Here is a 16,316-nt window from a genome sequence, read left to right on the forward strand (position 1 = left end):
CCTGATGTGCTTCTGGTAAAAGGTGTTTTAAGTCTTATGGATGGTAAAAGGATAGCTTACATGATTACTTGATGTTGTATTCTTTGGGCGTTGTATTTCAATTAATGTTTGCTAAGATGTTCACTGTATTTTCCGAAAATATTAACTTGAGTTCTTAGAATTAACATTGTTTTGCTTTAAAAATTACTTTTCCATTTCTGATACCACACCTGTAGAGTGAGCCGTGTGCTCCCCATACCACAATCTATGAAACGTTGTGGGTCAGGTGAACGCCATGAAACACTTTGGAGTTCTCTAAACCCTGGCCCATAACACTATACAAGACTACACCTGAAATACTGTGAACAGCTTTGATAGCCTTATCTAAGGAAAGATATATTGGCATTGGAGGTAGTCCTGATAAGGTTCCCTCGGTTTATCCCGGGTATGGAAGGATATTGAATAAGCTGAGCCTTTACTCATTGGAGTTTAGATGTATGTAAGGCAACCTATTGATACGTATAGGATTCTCGGGGGTCTTGACAGGGCAGATGGGCTGAGATCTTGTGGGAGCACCTATGACCAGAGTAAGGGGTCACCCATTTAAGGCAGAGGAGGAATTTCTTCTCTAAGAGGGTGGTGTATCTATGGAATTCTTTATTGCAGTGCTGTAGAAGTTGGCCCATTAAGTATGTTCAAGGTTGAGGTGGACAGCTTTTTAATCAATACTGGAATCAAAGGTTATGTGGATAAGGTGGGGAAGTGGAGTTTAGGATTATCATATCAGATCAGTCATGATCTCATTGAATTGCGGTGCAGACCTGATGGGCTGAATGGCCTACCTCTGTTCCCATGTCTAATGATCTCATGGCTTCAAAGTCTAACAGGTTGAACTCGTTTCAAGGGTAACTGTAGCATGACTGCACAAACACATTTATTCCAAGAAGAGGGGAGTCTGCGGGGAGTTTGTATGTTCACCTCAAGTCTGTGTCAGTTTCCTCCGGGTTCTCGGTTTCTTCCCACAGTCCAAAGATGTGCAAGTTAGGTGGATTAGTCATGTCAAATTGCTGCTTAGTGTCCAAAGATATGCAGGCTAGCTGGGAATATGGCGGTGGGGGGAGGGGGCGGGGGGGGGGGGGGGGGGGGTGTGAAAGGTCGGGGGCTGAATTCTTCATTATTGGGACTATGTCCCCACACTGGCATCAAAACGGTAGAACTTCACGCCAGAAAATCTGGCATCAAAGGGACTCGAATTCCTAGCCCTGCAAGGGGCTAGCAGGGACCCAGAGTAGATCTCACAGCTTTTGCTGCAGATACAGGCCCCCGCACTTGCAGGTCGGAGGCTGCTCATGGGCACGGCAGCGGCCTCCAGCGGCCGTGCTGTGCTCCATGGCAGACTCGGACCGGGGTACCAGGTTTGATCCCGGCTCTGGGTCACTGTCCGTGTGGAGTTTGCACATTCTCCCCGTGTTTGCATGGTTTTCACCCCCACAACCCAAAGATGTGCAGGGTAGGTTAATTGGCCACGTTAAATTGCCCCTTAATTGGAAAAAAAGAATTGGGTATTCTAAATTTATAAAACAAAAACCCAATCGGCCGGGTGCTCGACCATCTTCGCCCGCATAAGCATTTACCGGCCCCCTATAAGGTGCCCCCCCCCCCCTCCCCTGCCCTCCGATCGGCCAACCCCCGACCAGGGCGGCCGCGGACTCTGCCGCAGCCACCACGCAAGTTTCCCAACCGGCTGGAGCACATTAGTTAGACGCTGTCGGGACTTCAGCCGGTCGGGGACGGAGAACGGCGGAGCGGGCCTCCAGTAATGGCGGCAGGTAGGTCCCAGGTGGCGCGGCGTACTCCCCGAGTACACCGCTTTTCGGGGCCCGCAGAATCGGGGAACTGGCGCCAGTCCCAATTCCGTGCGGGAAAACGGATTCTCCACCCCCCGTGCCGGCCACGATTTCAGTATCGGGGTATGGAGAATTCAGCCCAGGGTGTTCTTTCTGAAGGTCGGTACAGCTACAATGGGGCGAATGGCCTCTTTTGCACTGTAGGGATTCTAAGATTCTATGAGCAATCCAAATTACAATAGAATAGAACAGTACAGCACAGAACAGGCCCTTCGGCCCTCGATGTTGTGCCGAGCAATGATCTCCCTACTCAAACCCACGTATCCACCCTATACCCGTAACCCAACAACCCCCCCCTCTTAACCTTACTTTTTAGGACACTACGGGCAATTTAGCATGGCCAATCCACCTAACCCGCACATCTTTGGACTGTGGGAGGAAACCGGAGCACCCGGAGGAAACCCACGCACACACGGGGAGGATGTGCAGACTCCACACAGACAGTGACCCAGCCGGGAATCGAACCTGGGACCCTGGAGCTGTGAAGCATTTATGCTAACCACCATGCTACCGTGCTGCCCCAATGTTCTCTGTGTATGGTAATTTCCTCAGTTGCATACAAGACTGTTTTTCATTTGACATTTTCAAAATTGAATAACTTCAGAGGTTATATAAAAGGAGGGGAAATGTGTATTATTACAACTTGGACATTCATCCCATATATTTACTTCATGCTCACAGCAAAAACTCACTCTCTATATGTGGATTATGTTTCTTATGAAGTAAAGCACTCTTTTGCCGGACATAAATAGGATGGCACACCACAAAATGAACAATTATTCCTTTGCAGTGTTATTCAATACGTAATGTGGGTTGCCCCTGTGTTCTTCTTTCCAGTCAAAAAAAATGGTAAACACATTACTGGACAGTTATAGTTCAGCCAAAACAAACAGTTACACAGGTCTCCAAGAAAAACACTGTTAAAAACAGTATCAGTGCATAAACATTTCAAAAGAACAAAATGTCCTGATTTTTTGCAGAAATTCCTTTCAAGAATTTCTGAACAAATCTTTGTTAAATGGTTACATGGTGATTGTACTCTGGTTGACACATACATATGTCAAAAACCTACCTGGGCTCGTTTAGCCATTTTGCCTTACAGAAACAACATAAGTGTTGTTGTGAAATAACATTGGGTCTTTGGCTATCCCGGATTTAAAAACAAAGGATATTTTAAGAAACATGAACCTTAAAATCAAATTATTCTGACCATTGAATCCCATAATACAAAAAAAATGCAGATACATTTCCTGCTTAAAAAATAACAGAACATTACTTCCATCACATGTTCGAAAATAAATGAGCACTACAATGTTTATCCTGTCAAAGATCCAACTATAAATCGATTGTATATATATCTAAATAAGACAAATTGAATGTGATTTTCAAATAGGATACGCAACAATATTCCAAGGGCAACAAAATCACGATCGACTTCACATTTCAATGGTTAACTTAACATTCTTTTCATGCAAATTGGCTATGTGAGAGAAACCAGCGTCTCTTAATTAACATCAGTAAACAAAAAGTCTGCCTGGCGATTACCACAATGCTGTTTATCGGAGCTTGCTGTGTTCAAATTGGCTTCAGCATTTCCTACAGTACAACAACAGTGACTATACTTGAAAAAGTGCTTTATTAGTTGTAAAATGCTTTGGCATATCTTGAGTTTGTGAAGGGCGCTATGTGAGACCAGAAGAAACAGGAACAGGAGTAGGGCATTCGGCCTTTCGAGCTTGCCATTTAATAGGATCATGGCTGATCCGATATTCCTCACATCCACTTTCCTGCTCTTTTCCCGTAACCCTTGATATGGGCGGCACGGTAGCACAGTGGTTAGCACTGCTGCCTCACAGCTCCAGGGACCCAGGTTTAATGCCGGCATTGGGTGACCGTCTGTGTGGAGTTTGCACTTTCTCCCCGTGTCTGTGTGGGTTTCCTCCAGGTGCTCCGGTTTCCTCCCACAGTCCAATGATGCGCAGGCTGGGTGGATTGGCCATGCTAAATTTCACTTTAGTGTCCAAAAGGTTAGGTCGGGTCACAGAGATAGGGTGGAGGCATGGGCAGTAGAGTGCGCTTTCCAAGGGTCGGTGCAGATTCAATGGGCCGAAAGGCCTCCTTCTGCACTGTAAAATCTATGATTCTCTCCCCTTACTGATCAAGAATCCGTCTATTTTGGCCTTCATTATACACAAGGACTCTGCCCCCCCCCCAGGTCTTTGTGGCAAGGAGTTCCAAAGGCTCACAATCCTCTGAGAGAAGAAATTCCTCCTAATCTCAGTCTTAACTTGGCACCCCTTTGTTCTGAGACCATGCTCTCTGGTTCTAGACTCTCTCATGATGGGAAATTTACCCTGCCAAGCCCCTTAAGAATGTGTTTCAATGAGATTGCCTGTCTCATTCTTCTAAATTCCAATGAGTGGAGTCCCAACCTGTTCACCCATTGCTCATAAGACACTACCCCCATACCGGGGACCATCCTAGTGAACCTCCAATGATGCAAGTTTTACTTTATTTTAGTCTGTGAATCCGTACTGTTTAGCAAACCACTAAACTAATCAAACCAAAGGATAATATAGCCTCAAGAAGTTAAATGGATTTGATATGGTACATAGAGTGGACATACGTGGTATATGGAAGAAATAGATTTGCTAAATTAAATGGCCTTTCTTATTTTAGGTTTCCTCATTTTGAGGTAACTAGTAGTTACATCCTCTCAGCTACGAAGAAACAGAATTTACACATGACCAGGAAAGAGAATATAATCAACAATTCCCCTTGGGCATCTAAACAGTATGCAGTAGACAATTACTTTGTACATCTAACCGCAGAATAGTATAACTTACACATCATATATGTTTCAGAATTAGTTCAGCACAAACACTCACAGAGTTAGGATAAAGTTTTTGTCAGGCTTTATATAATGCGTAACTGCACCTTTTAAATCTCTATTTAATACACAATGTCAGTGTGGGATTGAGTTGCAAGACTTAACGATCTAGGAATTGGTCTCTAAACAATGACAGAGAATCTGACGGCAGATTTTTCCAAGCCACCATGGGGGATATCTGACACATCAGAAAGTCTACTTTGCAAATAAGTATCAAACAAGTAACATAAGGTATAGGTGCAAGGGGAAACACTATTACTTTTCATGTGGAAAAAAGAATCATCATCGGAACAGAGTTTAGGCTGGACTATAGGGTGGCAGAGATTTACATAAATCTGCATAGTGTCAAAAGCCCTGCAGTAGGCCCAAATGCTCTATTTTATACTTGAGCCTCCCCGTAGCTGTGTCTCCCTCATGAGTTCATCTAGCTTCACCTTAAATGTCGCTGTTATTTATAAAATGGAGATAAAATGTGCCTCCAAATGAGTCTAACCATGGGGAACAGGTGGGGAGGTGGATTTGGCACCAGGAAGAGACCAGCCATGATCTGATCTAATGGTGGAGCAGGCTTGAAGGCCTGAATTGCCTACTTCTGCTCCTAATTCCTATGTTCCTTTATACAAGTCTAACATAACTTTTCTGCTTTTTAATTCTATCCGTGTAGCAATGAACACCGGTGCTTTATCGGCTTTTCCATTGGCCTTACTACTTTTAGTGATTTGTGTACTTGTACCCCAAGATCCCTCTGCTCCTCGACCACATTTAAATATGTATTTTCCAAAGAGAATGTGACCTCTTTATTCTTCCTACCAAAACAAACCACTTTGCATTTATATTGAAATTCATTTGCCAATTACACTCTGATTCTGTGAGTTTATTAAGGTCTTTTATTGTGTTGCCACACCAACAGTTCAACACTCATCTCTAGTGGCTCTATATGCCAATATCCACCGCCATAAAAAATGAGGCAAAGCACTTTGTGCACTTATGTGGGAATCTATGCTCCTGGTGACAATCCATAGAGTTTGTCCTCTTACATTCAGCCAGTATCTGGTCACAGAAATGCTGCTATGCACCCTTCAGCTCTCAGAGTCTGGAATTTTGACTCTTTTGTCCCATGCATGTGGTAGAACCACGATTCAACCTGACCTTACTCCCCAGAACATGCCCTACAAGTCCTTACAACTCTTTAAAACTCACCTCTCCCTTTGGAAATATTCTCAAAACTTATTTTTCATCCATGTTTTTGATCACACCCCTCTAATTCCTCCATGGCTCACCTCATTGTCTGTCAATTCTGATTTCTGTTTCCTCCCCAACTCGCATGTTGTACTATTTTCTCCATTAAAAGATCTGTATGATTCCCAGTTCTTCATGCTGTCTATGATAATTATCCATGGATTAGCCATGCTTCCATCATTATGTGACATACTGCCAATTCTTTTTTCCTGAAGAAAAAAACATTTACGGTGGCACAGTGGTTAGCACTGCTGCCTCACAGCACCAGGGACCCGGGTTCAATTCTGGCCTCACGGGACTGTGTGGAGTTTGCACTTTCTCTCAGTGTATGCGTGGGCTTACTCCAGGTACTCCCGTTTCCTCCCACAGTCCAATGATGTGCAAGTCAGGTGGATTGGCCATGCTAAACTGTCCCTTAGTGTCCAAAAAGGTTAGGTGGGGTACTGGGTTACGGGGATAGGGTGGAGGCATGGGCTTAAGTAGGCTGCTCTTCCCAAGGGCCGGTGTAGACTTGATGGGCCGATTACCTCCTTCTGCACTGTAAGGATTCTATGATTTCTATGATAGCCCAGGACTAACCTCCATATCCTTCATTGCTGAGTTCATTGCAAATGAGCAGGGAAGCATTTAAGGCTGAAAGTTTGAGCCCCTGCTTGAAGTGGCTGTCACCTTTAACTGCAACAAAATTGTGAAAAGAAAATAAAGCGACCTCTGTTCATAAATGTGCAGCTACTGAAATTGCCCGCTTTACTCCAGCTACATTGTTAATGGTTGCTTTAAGTTTCAAGAAAGAAGAATGTGCATTTGTCTAGTGCCTTTCATAACCTGAGGACATCACAAATTGCTTCACAGCCAATTAAGTATTTTTGTGGTATCGTCACTGTTGCATGTAAGAAAGTTTATTTTGCAAAGTTTCCAAACTTTCTCTGAGAGATCGCAAAACCTCAGGGTGGATGTTCCAATGTTTTTAAAAGTAATCTTTGACAATAGATTAAATACTTTTCCCCTCCCGAGTATGACACAATCCAATGACATTTACCCCAACAGGTGTTTGAGAACTTCTGTTTTTTCTCGGGAGATAAACTTTAAATTTCAACTGCTGGCAAGCAGTTTCTATTACAACAACCTCAACATCATTAACACATTATTAACATTGTATAACAGAGTAAACAAGAATAAGTGAATCATTTTCCCGAAATTTTCTCCCTTGCTCTTTCTCTCTTGTAGGCAGTGACTTGTGTAGCATATTGTTCCCTTGGCACAAATATATATTGGACAGCGAGTGTTGGCAGACTTGTTAATCATGTGGGAGTGGAAATCACAGCTGAGGTCTATTCCAGTCCTCATTCAATATTCACAGATAAACCTGACTATGGTCAGGCCTATAAATCTTGACTGATTTTACCCATCTCTGAACCAGTTATAGAGCCAAAATCCCTGGCCACACGCGATTGGCTAAATGAACGCAAACGGTAGAGAGAAATGTGATTTTTTTTTCAAGCATGTACACTCAAATACAACATTCATTGAGATTCTCGGAACTAAGATTTTCAATAAAAGTAGCAAATTCTCAGAATTGTTTCCTAATGAGTTTTAGCAAACATTTAAAAACATGTGATTTTGAACCTCCCTTAACTGGTCGAATTCTGATTTGACTTAGGGTTAAGAATTTATCCAATTTTATCCACACCATTAGATTAATATTACAGCATATGGATATCCTGGAAAATATATTTTAACACACATTTAGATCAACAATGGGAATCATAGGATTTAAAATGTTATTGAAAAAGGTGAAGGTGATTGGAAATTTTGCTGAAAACCTAATTTTAGTTCACAATTAAATACATTTTAATTGATTTTTTAAAATCAAACTGAATATTTAAAATGAAACTGACTCTCTGATCCTTTGCTCAGAGTATAAGAGAATTAAAACTACAGATCCAATTAGGTTACTTTACTTCCAGAATCAGTTTCAAAACCATAATTTAAAAAAGAATTACTTGAGGAATTTAATCATTAAAATGTTGTAACTATCAAATGTATTCCTGAATTACAGCAATACCTTGCCCTGATATTTATAAGCATAGTACCTGCAGTACTATTTCAGATTCCATTTTACAATATTTAATTTGCCTTGTATACGCAATGTGGAAATGCATTTGGTTTCAGAAGCATAACTTCCCTCCCCCTCTTTGTACTGCGGCTCCCTTAAGATGAAAGCTAACATTCTTTCGGATTTTGAATTGCTTTTTGAATCTGTCCACAAGCTTTTAATGATTGCACTTGGACTCTCAAGAAGACACTAAGAAGGACCGGAGTTCTATAACAAGATTATAGCACTCTAAGCTAGTCATGGAGCTTGACGGTGCAAAATGAAGTCAATGCTATTTTAAAAATGCTGCATCGAAACATTAAATTTGGCTGGGGAATGAGTGAATTATTATATAAATCATTGTGATAATGTATAATAGCAAAGATTTCAGTGGTTTGTTCAAAAGTGAGACTCTTATCCTTATAAATTATCCAGATGAATCCTGCCAGACCCATAGTAAGAAAGGTGTTCAGCATTATCCAAGAAAGCAGAGGGGATATATTCTAAAGGGGCATAATTAACTATTGTGCATAGACATACTATTAATACTATCATGCCATGAATCACAGAATATCAGACTAATATCGGACACTCGCAATTAAATAACTCTAATCTCGTGCTGACCAATAGAGTTATGTATCTGTAGAGATTTACAGTAGCTAGGAACTATTATAGAGATATTTTCCTCAACACCTGAGGTGGGATTATGTTGATCTTTGAAGACACGTGACATTCCTTGGCTATTTAATGCATTGAGATGGATCTAGTAAGATTCACTTCCATGGAAATTAGATATGCCAAGTCTAATCTATGCAAAGTCCTGATTTAAATAAACCTTTATGAAGCCCTCATTTTCCCCAAATCAAACATGGTCATGAGCTGTACTAAAAACATACTTAGCAGAAGGAGAAGAGTCGTATTCAACATGAAACATGAATTCTGTCTCTCTCCACAGAATGCTGCCTGATTGGCTGAGCATTTCCAGCACTTTTCAGATTTCCAGCCTCCACAGTATTTTACTTTTATTTTAATGGTCATGTGCAGTTTCTTTCTGTTCAGTTCAATCTATTATGTAGAGCAGGACTCCACAAGCTATCTAAAACTGTGTGAGAATGTTTATGCAGGTTGAAAATCCCTTATCCAAAATGCTTAAGACCGAATTTTTTGGATTTCTGAATATACTGCACATGTGTGGTGCACGTTAGGAACTGCACATGTGCGGAACATTGGGAACTGCGGATGTGCACCCCGCGTTGGGAACTGTGCATGGGCAGTGTGCATTGGGAACTGTGCATGTGTGGCACCTGTTAGGAACAGCGCATGTGCGGAATGTTGGGAATTGCGCATGTGCAGCATGCGTCGGGAACTGTGCATGTGCAATGCGCATCGGGAACTACGCATGTGCGGAATGTTGGGAACAGCACATGAGCAGCACGTGTTGGGAACTGCGCATGTGCAGAACATTGGAAACTATGCATGTGCAGCGCATGTTGGGAACTACGCATCCCTCAAAAGGCTTTTGGGATTTCCCACTCGTGACGTCATATCGGTGCTCAAAAAAAGTATAGATTTTGGAATTTTTCCGTGTTCGGAATATCAGGTAAGGGATTCCTAACCTATATTAAATTTGTTAGCCGTCCTATGCAGTGTGATTTATATTCAAAGTTTGGAAATAAATACAAGTTATGCTCATGAACAAAGGGACAAAAACACATAATTGAGAATTCTTCAGATATTGCTTCTAATTTTGGAGAAAAGTAGTAATATACAATTGCCCCATATAAGCGATTTATGCACAGCTACAAAATGCATACAACAGTGTTTTTTTTCCGAATTATCTGATAAATTAACTGCTAATTTCTGATTTGCTTAAATAAGCATTTTTCATCTTAAAATTGTGTTCTCAGTTTATAATAATTTGGAAATAATTGTTAATACTTCACTTCATAGCTCCCCTGTTGGTTTAATGTGTAAATGCATCAACACTATGGTAATGATCCTTTTAAACCACAAAGGGTTTCTTGTCAACAGTCTGCACTGAGTCAGCAATCTCACCCTACATGGAGGGCCTGAGCTTTGAGAGGGTAAAATCAGTACAGGCTATCATTCTTAATGGTGATCATATGATCCTTATTGGAAAGGTTAACTTCAGGCTAAGCTTTAATGCACTGCCCAGCTAAACAGCCTGCTGACACTCACTATCGAAACTTATAAATGGAGATCAGCTTTTTACAGGATGCTATAGTACCAAACCCTTATGCAAGTTAGCATTTTCAGGGCAGGAAACAAAAAAAGAGGGGAAAAGGACAAATCCGAACAAAACGCGGGGAAGGAAAGGAAAATCCGCTCTATTTACAGCAACCAGAAAATATAAAATGTTTTGGAGTAATAATCAATACAGTGCAATTCTCAGAATTCAGGTTCATTGAAGACAAAATATCACTCAGAAACTCCTTTTACTTTGTAAAACAAGCTAACCATTGTCTGCTAAACGTGCTCTACATTTTTTCTAACATTTATTTAATTGAAATGGAAATAACTGTACCTCAGGGCGAAGCGCAATTCAACCATAACGACCTGCAAACAATTGAAAATTAGACAATGAGTATTTTTTAAATGTAAACTTAGTCTACCATATGAATTATTGTTTATTCATAAAGAGGTACAACACAGTATTCTTTCAGGACAAAATAAACCACACTGGCACCAGCTCACATCCCTTTAAGATAGTTTAGAGTACAAATGATAAGGCCAATGAACAACAGAGATACACTCAAATCAAATTTATCATCTGCCTTGTATTAAGGCTGACCAGAGTAGAAGTTGACTATTGGAATAAGGAGGCAAAATGTTTTAAAATATACTGTTTTCTAAACATCTCCAAGCTCGTGCCATATACTCACACGAGCTGATATCAAAATATATTACATTCAGATTTTTGGTAGGTGGATTGGCCACGCTAAAATTCCCTTAATTGGAATTTTTTTTAAAAACTAAAATTAATATCGCAAAATATAAATCAGAGACATTTGGCAGGAAAAATTGGATCGCCCCAGAAAATGAACTAAGTGACGCAAAAAAATTGGATCGCCCCTGAAAATGAACTAAGTGATCACGATGTATCATTAATTTGCATCTATGGGCAGCACGGTGGCGCAGTGGGTTAGCCTCACGGTGCCGAGGTCCAAGATTCAATCCCTGCTCTGGGTCACTGTCCGTGTGTGGAGTTTGCACATTCTCGCCGTGTTTGCGTGGGTTTCGCCCCCACAACCCAAAGATGTGCAGGGTGGGTGGATTGGCCACGCTAAATTACCCCTTAATTGGAAAAAATTAATTGGATAGTCTAAATTTTAAAAACAAAAATTAATTTGCATCTATTCCTATGCAGGCAGCACACAAACTTTGCGATGCCTGCTCATCTACAGGAGTGAGCACACTGTTGACTGGTGCATAGCTAAGCAGGGATGTAAAACTATGAGTGACCAGCATGAGTTCAAGCTAGCCTGCACTGCTTAAATTCAGTCAGCAACTCTGAAAGGGATGACTTATTTTACTGGAGACTGTTGTGGATGTCATTCCAAAAGTATGTTTGAACTGGGAATGGCACAGGAATGCCACGGCATAGCGAGGAGCAGGCTTCATGGTTCTCTAATACTGATCTTCAGGTAATATTGCAGGGGATGGAAAAAAAGAGAGAAACAGGCAACAAGGGGTCTTCCAAACAGACAGTGTAAAGAAAATGGGAACAGAAAGTCATCACATCACGTAGTAGTGTGGCCCTGAAGGCCTGGATGCAGTACCACAAGAAGTTCAATGACTTTGCACGAGTGGACAAAGCCAGTGAGCAAATCTTCAAATGCTCAAGTTACCACCCCGGCTTCTCTCAACCACTATCAATCTCCATCAATCACGACTCAGACCTCACATTGATAGCTTCACATCACCTTCACACACTTAGCACTGCTGTAAGTCTCACACCCACCTCGCACAGCTTGTGCATATTGCAAGCTATTCCATCACAAGCACATCATCTAAACACATTGCACAACACTCACCGATACACTTCCCCCTCTCTTGCAGTTCAAAGTGGCACACAACCACCGACAGCAGCACCGAGCTGGCAAGGGGGGGGGGCAGGCTGAATGTACCAGTCCTAATGCCGGAAAAACGCGCTCACCATGAATTGACTGCTAATGACCGAGGCTGAGGCCAAGGGCAAGACTCAAAATCATCGGAGATAAAGGTTTCTCATATTTAACCCTCATATCCCTAATCCCACAATCTCTTCTGACTTACACGTCATGGAAGCATATTCTGCTTTCTTCATCTCCCCCTCTCCACAACCCTACCCTTTACCTTGTTCCTTTCAGATATTCAAGAACTGCAAATCTGCCATGCAGTGGTGCGGGATTAGGAAGATATACGAGGAAGGATAGACTGATGATGTCGAAACTGCATCACGCGATCTCACACCTGCAGCCACCAGCTTAACTATTGACACTGCATGTATGAGGGTAGCTCTGGGATCAACACAATGGAGATACTCCGAGCACCAGTGGTCTGCAGACAGGACAGGGGGAAATGATAGAGTAGGTACCAGCTCACCAGAGGGCAGTTTTGCACATATTTGCCAGAGGATGGAGCAGCATACAGCAAAAACGAATGGATGGCACACAGAAATGCCTGGTGCCTCAGCAGGCGTGTCAGAAAGCCTGAGGTTACTGTCACACCTTGCACATGATTTTGCACAGCATTTGGAGCTTATCCTTTCCAGGAAGTACTGGCCAGGACCACATCACAGTTGATCCTACCAACCGTGATGCAATGTCACTACAAACAGAAGCCATCCAACTGCTGTGACAGAAGCTCAGGCTGAATTCATGCGAGTGAAGCTTATTGCTATGCAAGCTCAGACTGTTGCCATCATGGCTGTGGGTAGCAGTGCTCAAAGGGGCTTGGAGGGCTTCACAGCATTCCAGCAACCTGCCTTTCAACATATTGCTGGGATTGTTGAGACACTGCCCTTTGGGATGAACATAGGCTGTCCTCTCTCAGATTTCTGCAATTTTTCCTTCCATCCTGTCACTCTGCCTAGTAGCCTCAGTATTGCTTGTCAGTCAGCTAGTCCAGAATGCTGCTGAGCTGGTGCTGTCTGAAGCCAGCCCAGTTTCAGCCCGGAGTTTCTGGAGATCATCCTGCAAGGTCACCTACAGTTTTGCCCAATTATGTGAAGCAGCCTCCACCAGTCATGCTGCAGTCTTTGTTAAATAATTCGCTCATGGGACATGGGTATCTCGAATTGCCCTTGAGGGGGCAATTAAGAGTCAACCACATTGCTGTAAGTCTGCAGTCACCTGTAGTCCAGACTGGATAAGGACAGTAGATTTCCTTCCCTCAAGGGCGTTAGTGGACCAGATGGGTTTTTACAACAATCGGTTCATGGTGGTCATTAGACTTTTAATTCCAAATTTTTAATTTCGCCGTCTGCAGTGATTGGATTTGAGCCTGGATCTCCAGAACATTACTCTAGGTCTCTAGTTAACTAGTCCAGTGAAGATACCACTACACCACTGTGGTGAATGTGATTCACACCGGATTGTAATCTGTATATACATGTGTCTGTATTGTAAGTGCAGTTGCACTACCTGTCCTCCAGGGGGAGTAGCTCTGGGAATGCTCGAGTTGTATGGGGCTTCTCCCTTGGCTCTGCCCAGGACTCCTCCCCCGGAAGCTGCTGTATAAAAGCTCAGTGCCACATGGTCAGCCGGCCAGTTCACATAAGTTCAATGGCTAATAGGCTGGCTCTGTTGTGAGTATATTAAAACCGCTATTCTAATCCTACAAGCACGTGTCCGTAGAATTGTTGGTTCCAACAACCACCACCTCCATGGGAGTAACACAGAATAGTTAGGAAAGGAAAAGGTACAGAGAAGACCAGCACAAAGAGAATGGACAAGGGTGATTAGTTGACTTCTGTATGAAATATAACTCAAATAATTTGTTTTGTGGTGGTTGGTTTTTATTTCAGAATTGAGGCTAAGAGATGATGGTCAGTGACAGAGGGATGGTAAGATGTGGGACTGTTGTTGAATGGGGAAGTGGAGTGGTGTTCACTGGTGCCACCGTTGGATAAATCCGATCGTGCTTGGCCAGAAAGTGATTGTGCTGGTTGTCTCCTCCCGCTCCTCTGGTGCTCACTGTTTTCCTGTTAGCAAGGACCGCCATCTTGATCCTGAGGTTGTGCAGTATACTGTCACAACAAATTGTGAGACACACTCTAAAGAGTATGGGACGGCTCCTTCAGAATGCTCCAGGCAGTGAAAGCACTGCTTAATCACCTCTGTGTTCTGCTTGATGACATGCCAGCTTGGTTCTTGTTGGCTGCATGCTGCATTGGAGTAATGGTCATCAGAGAATAGTTCTTGTCACCCAGTTGCCACCCCTTGGTTTGTTATGGTGGCTGAAATGCAATTGGCACAACACACTGCTATAGAATGAAAGCAATTTGATTGTTGCCCAGATACCTGGCATTGAGATGTAAAGTCTTCCCCATGCGGTACACCACTCCCTTTGGACTTCAGTTGTACAACCTCCAAGCATTTCAACTAACTAAGCAAAATAGGTATCAAATGATCCACTAATTTTGACAAAGTTCATCCAGACTCGAAACGCTAGCTCCCTTCTCTCTCCACAGATGCTGTCAGACTTGCTGAGATTGTCCAGCATTTTTTGCTTTTGTATCAACTCATCTAAAGTGGCTAATGATTCCTTTAAATAGTAATAGTGAGGGTGTCCTTCCTGTTGTGTGATGCAAGTGCAAGTAAAAATTGGGCATTCGCTGTGATGCCAAGGCCATAAAAGGCACCACTGGAGTCAAATCAGCCTCACGGTAGCACAGTGGTTAGCACTGTGGCTTCACAGCGCCAGGGTCCCACATTCGATTCCCCTCTGGGTCACTGTCTGTGCGAAGTCCGGACGATCTCCCCGTGGATTCTCTCAGTGTGGGTTTCCTCCGGATGCTTGGGTTTCCTCCTACAGTCCAAAGACGTGCACATTAGGTTGATTGGCCATGCTAAGTTGTCCTTAGTGTCCAAAAAGATTAGGAGAGGTTATTGGGTTATGGGAATAGGGTGAAAGTGAGGGCATAAGTGGGTTGGTGCAGACTCGATGGGCCGAATGGCCTCCTTCTGCACTGTATGTTCTGTGTTCTATGTTCTTACACACTGACTGATGTCACCGTCTGCCTAATTCTTGTGAGGGCTGCAATAATGACCTTCCTAAAATGGTTTCTGCCACAGCCTGCACCAGAAGCATGTGTACATGATGCAAATGCCATTGCCGGATCAGAAACTGCCTCCATGGCAGTGAACATATGGACACTATGCAACCAATCTTACAGCCTTTCAGTCTTTCCTTGGATTCTGCTATGACATAATCATTGGTTGAATCAAGTATCTCACTTTTATATTCTATCTAATAGTTTGTAAGTATGTGTCATTTAAAAAAAACATTTTTTATTCTCCTCCTTTTTCACATTTTTCCCCGAATTTACACCCACCAACAATAAACAATAATCAGCAACAGATATGTCAATCCCCATAACAATAACAACGATCCCATCCTCCCACCAACCCCCAAACATCAGCCCGCATGCTTACATAAACAAATGACAAAAAGGAATCAGGGATTACCCACAGTCACCCTTAATATACACAACTCCCTCACCCAACCCTCCCACCCATCTGCGCCCCCCCCCCCCCAACGAATGTTCGATGTTATCCAGTTCTTGAAAGTGCATAATGAATAATGTCCATGACTTGGAGAACCCCTCCGTCCTTCCCCTCAGTTCAAACTTAACCTTCTCAAGGATCAAGAATTCCAACAGGTCACCCCACCACACCAGGGCACAGGGGGGAGAGGCTGCTCTCCATCCCAGCAGGATCCACCTTCGGGCGATCAACGAGGCGAAGGCTACGATATCTACCTCCGCCCCTGTTTCCAACCCTGGCTGGTCCGACACCCCGAATATGGCCTCCCGGGGACCCGGGTCCAGTTTCACGTGCATCACCTTGGAAATGACCCTAAAAACCTTCTTCCCGTAATCCTCTCGCTTTGGACAGGACCAAAACATATGAACGTGATTAGCCATGCCCCCCGCCCCCCCCCCCCCCCCCGTAACGCTCACACACATCTTCTACTCCTTCAA

The 16,316-nt window shown here is 43.0% G+C and overlaps 1 protein-coding gene across 40 annotated transcripts in view; it reads right to left on the minus strand.

The window, feature by feature from the left end:
- Window positions 1-16,316, minus strand: part of LOC119970160 (receptor-type tyrosine-protein phosphatase delta) — a 2,903,826-nt gene that overhangs the window by 682,786 nt on the left and 2,204,724 nt on the right. For all 40 annotated transcript variants that reach the window (XM_038804286.1, XM_038804284.1, XM_038804281.1 and 37 more), the window contains exon 7: window positions 10,656-10,687. The gene's annotated coding sequence lies outside the window, so the exon portion shown is untranslated. The remainder of the gene's footprint in view (window positions 1-10,655; window positions 10,688-16,316) is intronic.

The sequence above is a fragment of the Scyliorhinus canicula genome, chromosome 8, assembly GCF_902713615.1.
Source record: "Scyliorhinus canicula chromosome 8, sScyCan1.1, whole genome shotgun sequence".
Taxonomy (NCBI): domain Eukaryota; kingdom Metazoa; phylum Chordata; class Chondrichthyes; order Carcharhiniformes; family Scyliorhinidae; genus Scyliorhinus; species Scyliorhinus canicula.